The sequence below is a fragment of the Octodon degus genome, unplaced genomic scaffold, assembly GCF_000260255.1.
Source record: "Octodon degus isolate 3935 unplaced genomic scaffold, OctDeg1.0 scaffold00121, whole genome shotgun sequence".
In the NCBI taxonomy this organism is placed as follows: domain Eukaryota; kingdom Metazoa; phylum Chordata; class Mammalia; order Rodentia; family Octodontidae; genus Octodon; species Octodon degus.
Genome location: NW_004524697.1, coordinates 6,382,157 through 6,389,720, shown reverse-complemented (window position 1 = coordinate 6,389,720; position 7,564 = coordinate 6,382,157). Strand labels below are relative to the sequence as shown.

The 7,564-nt window shown below is 31.8% G+C and overlaps 1 pseudogene; it reads right to left on the bottom strand.

Annotated features, from left to right (window-relative positions):
* Positions 1-1,235: 1,235 nt before the first annotated feature.
* LOC111812349 lies at positions 1,236-1,306 on the bottom strand (annotated as a pseudogene).
* Between the last annotated feature and the right edge of the window lie 6,258 nt (positions 1,307-7,564).

Here is a 7,564-nt window from a genome sequence, read left to right as displayed (position 1 = left end):
AATAGATGACCTCTACTTCAATCTGATAAAAGCCATATATGACAATCCAATGGCTAACATAATTCTAAATGGGGAAAAATTGAAATCTTTCAATCTCATGTATGGTAGAAAACAAGGATATCCTCAACAAATGTTGGAGAGGCTGTGGGGAAGGTAGACTGGAGTAACCATCATGGAAATCAGTGTGGAGACTCATTAAAAAACTAAGACTGAAAATCTCATTCAAACAAGCTATTCCCATACTGGGTGTTTTCCCGGAAGAACTGAAAATGTCATATCATAGTGATATATGTGTATCTATGTTTATAGCAGCACAATTTTTAATAGCCAAATCTTGGAAACAGCCACGATGCCCATGACCTGAGGAATGGATAAAAAAAATGTGGTATGTTTATTCAATGGGGTATTACTCAGCTATGAAGACAGATAAACTTGAAGCATTTATATTTAAGTGGATACCAGTTGAAGATATATTCAAGTGAAATAAACCAGACCCACATGTATAAATATTGCATAGTCTCCCTAGTATAAGAACTCAAAAGAAATAAAAATAGAAAGATATAGCACAATTAAAAGGAAATAGAGAACTTAAGGATTAGACAACGAAGAGAGGGTGAGGAGGAAAGCTAGGAAATATAACAAATGTATGAAAAGCCATACATTTATATGCATAAGATGGTTAAAGCAATGATCCTGAGAATCTTTAGCATGTTTTTGAAGTTAGCAGTTAATTGGTAGGATTCTCACCCTGACTAAATATATAGGCTGATACCTGTGAACTCAGCAACTTTACCAAAGATAGCAATGTATCATGCTTGGAATGCCTGTTAATGTGGTATTCTAATTACAGACTGCTTGTCATGTAATACCATTTACTGCTAAAGTATCTCTCAAGTAAATGTTTGTTTTAAAAAAAGGTAATAAATGAAAATAAGAGAACAAAAAAATGTCACAGGACTGTCCTGCTACAATGCTATATATGGTTAGATTTCTAAGTTTCTGTGTAAAACTATGTAATTGTAAACTATGTAATTGTTTATTCTTATTTTTAAAAATATTTTTAAAATATTTTTCTTCATATTTTATAGGGACTTAATTTAACATATCAATGAAAATACCTACTCCATGTTATGTTTCAGATATTTGATATTCAGACAGATAGCGAGGTTAAGCTCAACTGCCTGTGTTATAGGATAATAATATCATTAAGGTTCTCTTCTGGAGGATTAGCAACCTAAGTGTGCAGACCAAAAATTAGAAAAAAGAAGGGCTACACTTGATCTTAGCCAAAAGGCCAAGAAGCGATAGAAAAAAGAAGGGCTGCAAGAACAGCCAAAATTTTGGCCCTAGCCTTTCAAGGTCAGTGAGGACTCAGGACATAAAACCTGTATTGTAACATCATGTATCTTAGTTGTGTCTCAAATTTTCTGATCAGGGAGATTATGGGGCCACAGAGGATAGTGATTGATGATATAAAGTGTGCCTAAGGAAAGTCACATGGAAAGAAAACATTCTATTAGGCTTTCACAGAGAGCTAATTGGTCAAACAGTGGCAGTGACTCATTCACATGGATGACACTGAAAAACAATCTAAAAACTGGTACAGGATTTCAAGGAGACTCTTGAGGTGATTTGAATGACCTTGGCAGATACGAAAGTTACATTTCTTATTATATAGGTCTTGCTTTATCTTGTCTTAACCATGCAGCAGAAAAGTATAAAAACAATGCATTAAAAAGTAAACCCATATTAATATGCTGAGCTGTAAAGGGCTCAAGTCAACAACTTTTGACATTGCCAGTCCTAAGGAAAAGCCACTACTATTATGGACTACTGGACTATATTGGAATATTTTGCTGAATTCTCACACCTACAACATTTAAATGACAATGGAATACACTTTTCTGACAAAACAAAACAAAAAAGGGGGTTCCAATGAAAGACCATTTTGTATCTCTATATTCAAAATATTTATGATAGATATACAGCTATTTCTCTTAGTTCAATGAATAGAAAGATTTATACTAATAGTGTTTTTGGACAGGATATCAGGTCTGTATCTTGTACTATAAATAAACACTAAGAAGAGAACAACATGCAGTGTATTAATTATTAAAACTGTTTTAGTACTCAGTTTTGAAATTGTCTCATTGCTATTTGTTTCCCAATAAAAATTAAAAAAAAATAAAATGAGTCTGACAATTTTAAGCCAATGAGGAAAATGAACAGAGAAAATGGTTAAAAAGAAGCCTTTGATACAAATCTAAGATTGAAGGGCGTTCCCAAGAATATGAAGGGAAATATATGAAATAATTTGGACAGTTGTGACAGTAGTAATAAATTGATAGAAATATTTTTAAAACCAAGAGTTACAGCAAGCTTTTGTACACTAGTCGTTACTGACAGACTTATACCATGTTCTTTCCTGTCATCTTCTTGCCACTTCCCCCAGCTGACATTTTGTGGGCCTCAATGTGTGCATTTGTTCCAATCCATCCCCAGACTCCTTTTGCTTGATCAAAGCTTGTTTGTGGATGAACAAATCTATGATAATATAGACAGTCTGTGTAACTCATACAAAATACATGGTGGCAATTTCAATTTCAAGAGAAATTAAACAAAACAAACAGATAGTTAGATTCCTCAAACCTGAAGAATGGAAAAGTTGACATGTAGTTATCTTAAGTGAAAGAATTTAGAAAAAGGATTAAATAATTCATTGCCTCATTCATTCAAACAATATTATTTGATAGTAAACTATACGCAGAGTAGTAGGCTGTATGCTGGCAATGAAAACCCATAGAAGAGCAGCAAGCATTCACTGCCTCAGTGGTATGGAATTCAGGAAGCAAAAGGAGCCTTCAAAAGTCACACACACACACACACACACACACACACACACACAGAGATGCGAATTCATACCACAATTAAGCTTAAAGGGAGAGGATCATCATTCCATTAAGCACCATACAGAGGAGATTTAATTTTGTGTGCAAGACTGGCAAGATTTTTCTGTAGACACAAAGATTTAGTTTGCATGGGTAGAATTATTTTAGGAAAAAATAGGAGCAAGGACCTGAGTTCAATCTTCTTTCCGCAAAAAAAAGCCAAAATAAATAAATAAGTAAATAAATAAAATAATAAAAGTATGCTTGAGGAATCTTTATAAGCTTTTGGGACTGGGGAAATGGCTTAGTACAGCGCTTCCCTGGCAAGTGCAAGGGTCTGAGTTCAATCCCCAGTTCCATCAAAAAAAAGAAAAAAGAAAAAAGAAAGAAAGAAAGAAAGAAAGAAAGAAAGAAAGAAAGAAAGAAAGAAAGAGAGAAAGAAAGAAAAGAAAAAAGAAAAGGTAGGAAGCTGTAATCAAGGCTTGAGGACAGCCCACAGCTGGACACATGGGTAAAACACGGTGAAGTACAGCTTCTCTGATGTTGAGGAATTAACAAAAGCAACTTGATTTATAACAAAGGTTGTTAAATGACCCTAAAATACCAGTTAGTATACAAATAAAAATATTTAAGTGGCATTAGGTGAAGTTTAGACCTTATTTCCATTATATATAACATCCTGTTAAGCATTCAGATGAGAGAATGCTACATACTTTATCTTTCCAGTCTTGCTTTATAATAAACGTTTCCTGGTTATATATTTAATATATGCAAAGTGATTGCATTCAGCATAGGGATTTGATACACATTTCACATTTTCTAAATTACCTAAATGACACTAATATTGAGAATATTCCTATTATAATTTCAATTATAATGCAATACGCTATCTTTTTGCCATGCATTTATATAAATTATAGCAATCTTAAAGTTAAATGTTATTTCAACACTTATGCTTGGACTCCAACATAGAATTATATTACTTGCTTTATTAGCTCATTTACCTCCTACTATGTTATATTACTAGATAATTCTTTGAACACCCAATGCTGGGGTTGCTTCTGGTAACAGCTTAAGCAGCCTTTTGGTTTACCATTGATTGTCTCTTTCTATAGCTCTTATGTCTATCTGTGGTTCTGATAAAAATTATTTAATTGTATCTGATTGAGACAACTATTAAATTATTCATATTAGAAACATCTTAGTAACGATACTATTGCTATGTAATTCTAAAACTCTCTTTTATAGAAAAGAATATATCCCAGTTTGCAAAGGGGGCATTTATGTTAATATATATTTTAAATAAATTGTACCTTACATTAAATAATGTAGGGTCTTTTACATTTTATGATGTATTTACAGTATACTAAGTAATCAATTCTTATACTTAATTATACATTATATAGATTTTATTGGTGTAAGTACAGATTATATTATTCTATATGTTATTAGCAGCAGGAGTAACAGGTTCACTTCTGCCTTGTTCACACTATGTACATGGCTTGCAAAAATTATTACTGTATGTTACAGATATAATGCTAAAATTTAAATCCAATTAATAAACATTTTAAAAATTTTAACTATGGACATTTAAAAACAGACTTTGTTAAAATGTGTAACAATTAATTAGAGAAATTATAAGAATATGTTTCTTTCCTGTATGGGACAAAGCAAGAAAAAAAATGAGAAACAGAATAAAGACAAGATTCAAGCAGAAGTTACTTGTATGTCTTTTGTTCATTAAAAGAACAATTGATTTGACTGAGATATTGCTTCTGATTCACCCAGCAGGCATGAAGTTTAAATTCGAAAATGCCCTGTTGGTGAACCCACAAGTAAGGTCATGATCACATGGGAGCATTAACAATAGCTTTTAAAACATACAGAGTTGATCCAACAGTCTCAATTTAAGAGTGTGATAAACATCATTTTATGTTTAGAAGTATACAGTTGAAAATTAACAAACAAAACATATTTTTTGTCATCATGCACAGTATGATATTGGAAACTGTGGAAACTCCCATTATCAGGACTCAAGGTGAATATATTATGGATTTCCTGATACTGAGATTATATCCTTTTGTAAATAAATATGAAGAGGATTTCTATGAATTAATAATTAGAGGTTTCCAGTCAATGTTTAGGATAGCATGGTGTAAAGTGTAAGAATGACAGCAATATTTTTTTCTAAGCGTTTCTTTTACATTATTTGTATTATCTTGAATCAAAAGATGCTACAATTTATATATTCAAAAATATAACAAAATGAATAATAAAATCTTAGTTTATAAAAACAAATGCTAAATAATTTAATTTGGGTCATCAGTTAATACCCTGAAGCTAAATGCTACGAACTGTGAATGCATTTGTGCATATTGCATATTGGTGAAGATTAATAGGAGCCTGGAGAAAACCTGTTGCTTGTTAAATTATTTGAATTGTGAACCCAGGCAGAGAAGTTAAATCCCCAAAAATAATAAAGTAAATTATTCCTAAAATAATTAAAGCTTGAAAATTAGATTTCTATATTACTTTCCAACTCAGAGCTGTTAATGCCTTCATCTTGTCTTCGTCATGATAATGTCACCAGCCTGGATTGCTCTAGAGCATCTCAGCTATACTTTGTTAGAATTTAAATTTTTTAATATATAATACTCATTTTAGAAATTTATAGTCCAATTCTGGATCTTATTGAATAATACAAACAAAAGATCTTTAGAAAAGAACTAGTACTTCTATCTCATCTTAAAAAGTATCCTGATAAGTTCGTTTATTGAGACGACAGGCTTGATGGTTGCTCACTTATGTTACGATAAACTATAACCAGGCTACTCTATTTTGGTAAAGTTATTTCATTAATTTTTCAGATATACATTCATGCAGTATGTCAAGAGCTACACTCTGCCTGTATTAAGTAGGTGTCTTGGATATCCAGTGAAGACATCTTTAACCTGCTGCTTTTCTCTTTTAAATTCCATGAGCACTGGGAAAAAACTGTTTCCATCTGGAAGAAGTCATTCTTCTTTCATGTTTCTTTGACAAGTTTCTTAGGCTGGTGAAGTCTCTTCTCGTGAGACATTAGATGTTTTAAATGCTGTGTACATAACTGCCTTTAAGTTATAATAATATGACCAATTATGATCGTGTGTGTAAATGTAAATAGCAGCAGCAGCAGCACTATAGTTGTTTGACAAATGGGATATGTTAAAGGCAGCCAGCAAAGAAGAAAATATGAGTTGAAACAAATTTTATTACTCAAGGGATTTTAAATTAGAAATATGCCATTGTACATTTACAAAACAGGATAAGTCAGTAACCTACTCTGGTTTTAATGATCTGCAGCTCTTCTTATTTCTAAATTTTAAAAAAAGTGCCCTCACTGAATCATATTTATTCACTGAAAGTCTGGAAGAATACCCTAACATCTTTATATTCTTTAATCTTTATTATGTAATTTTGTGTGTTCTTTAAAAATGTCAACCTCTTGTAGCTTGTTAGGTTATTTAATTTTCAATTCTGGTTATTTAAAATAGTTTTATAAAAGGATTTGTCTCATCATATTGTACAATCATTAGATATATGAATACAGATAACATAAATGTGAGGTTTAATTTTAAAAAATATTATATAACATTTTAACAGAGTAAATTACTGTCTCAAATATTCTCTTACAGGTATAAAATCTCATACATGTAGAAATATAAACATCATTAAAAAGTTTCTTGCAATTTCAGCTCCATTTTCATTTTTAACAATTTTCAAATATCTGTTGATTAAAGGATGTGAGATATAGAATTTCAAAATAATCAAGGGTTAAGTCCAACAGTGAGTTGTTAAATGTTGATACAACTAGTGCTATATAAAGGTTTTACTAGTATTTTATGTATTTTATAATATTTTAAATGTTCCACTGTGAAAAGTTATTTAACATTTGCCAAAGAATTTAGGCGCACTCTACATCATTGATCACTTTCTTCTGTGTCCCCATAATTCTGGACCTTATCAAATAATACAAACAAAAAATCCTTACACAAGAACTCGGACTTCTGTCTCCTCTTGAAAAGTGTCCTGATAGGTTTATTTACTGAGAAAATGTGATCAGTTATTCAGATATTAAAATATTAAAGTTATTCAGATAAAATCTTATAAGGTTTGAATATAATATGACATTTTGGTATTACATTTTGACACAAGAATAATGGTTTCAAGAGGTCAGTTTAAAAATCAGCGTTTCTTTAAAATGAAGCTCAGGGAAAGAATGGGACAATAGAGAACTTCATTATGTGCTCTAGTTTATTCAATTTATTATTTTTCTTTCTTTCATTTGTATTTTTTAGGGAAAGGTCTATAGGGTGTTCAGGGTCTCACTACTAGATCGGACTGGTAGTGATCCGCCTGTTTACAGCCTCCCAAGAACTGGGATTACCACTGCCACAATCAGTCATAATTGCCATCTCAGCGCACCTCGGGGGCATGGCCGGCACAGTAGGCCAGTCAATCAAACCCTGGCCCCTGCGCCTGCTTGTAGGAGTTTTAATCTGCTGAGCTATTAGGCTGGCCCTACTAGCTTTTCAATTTAACAAATTTGTCAGAATGCTTTAGTGTTTTAACTATCCTTTCAGACATACTATTTCTATGTGAATTAACTAGATATCCAATATTTTATTTTTTTTATT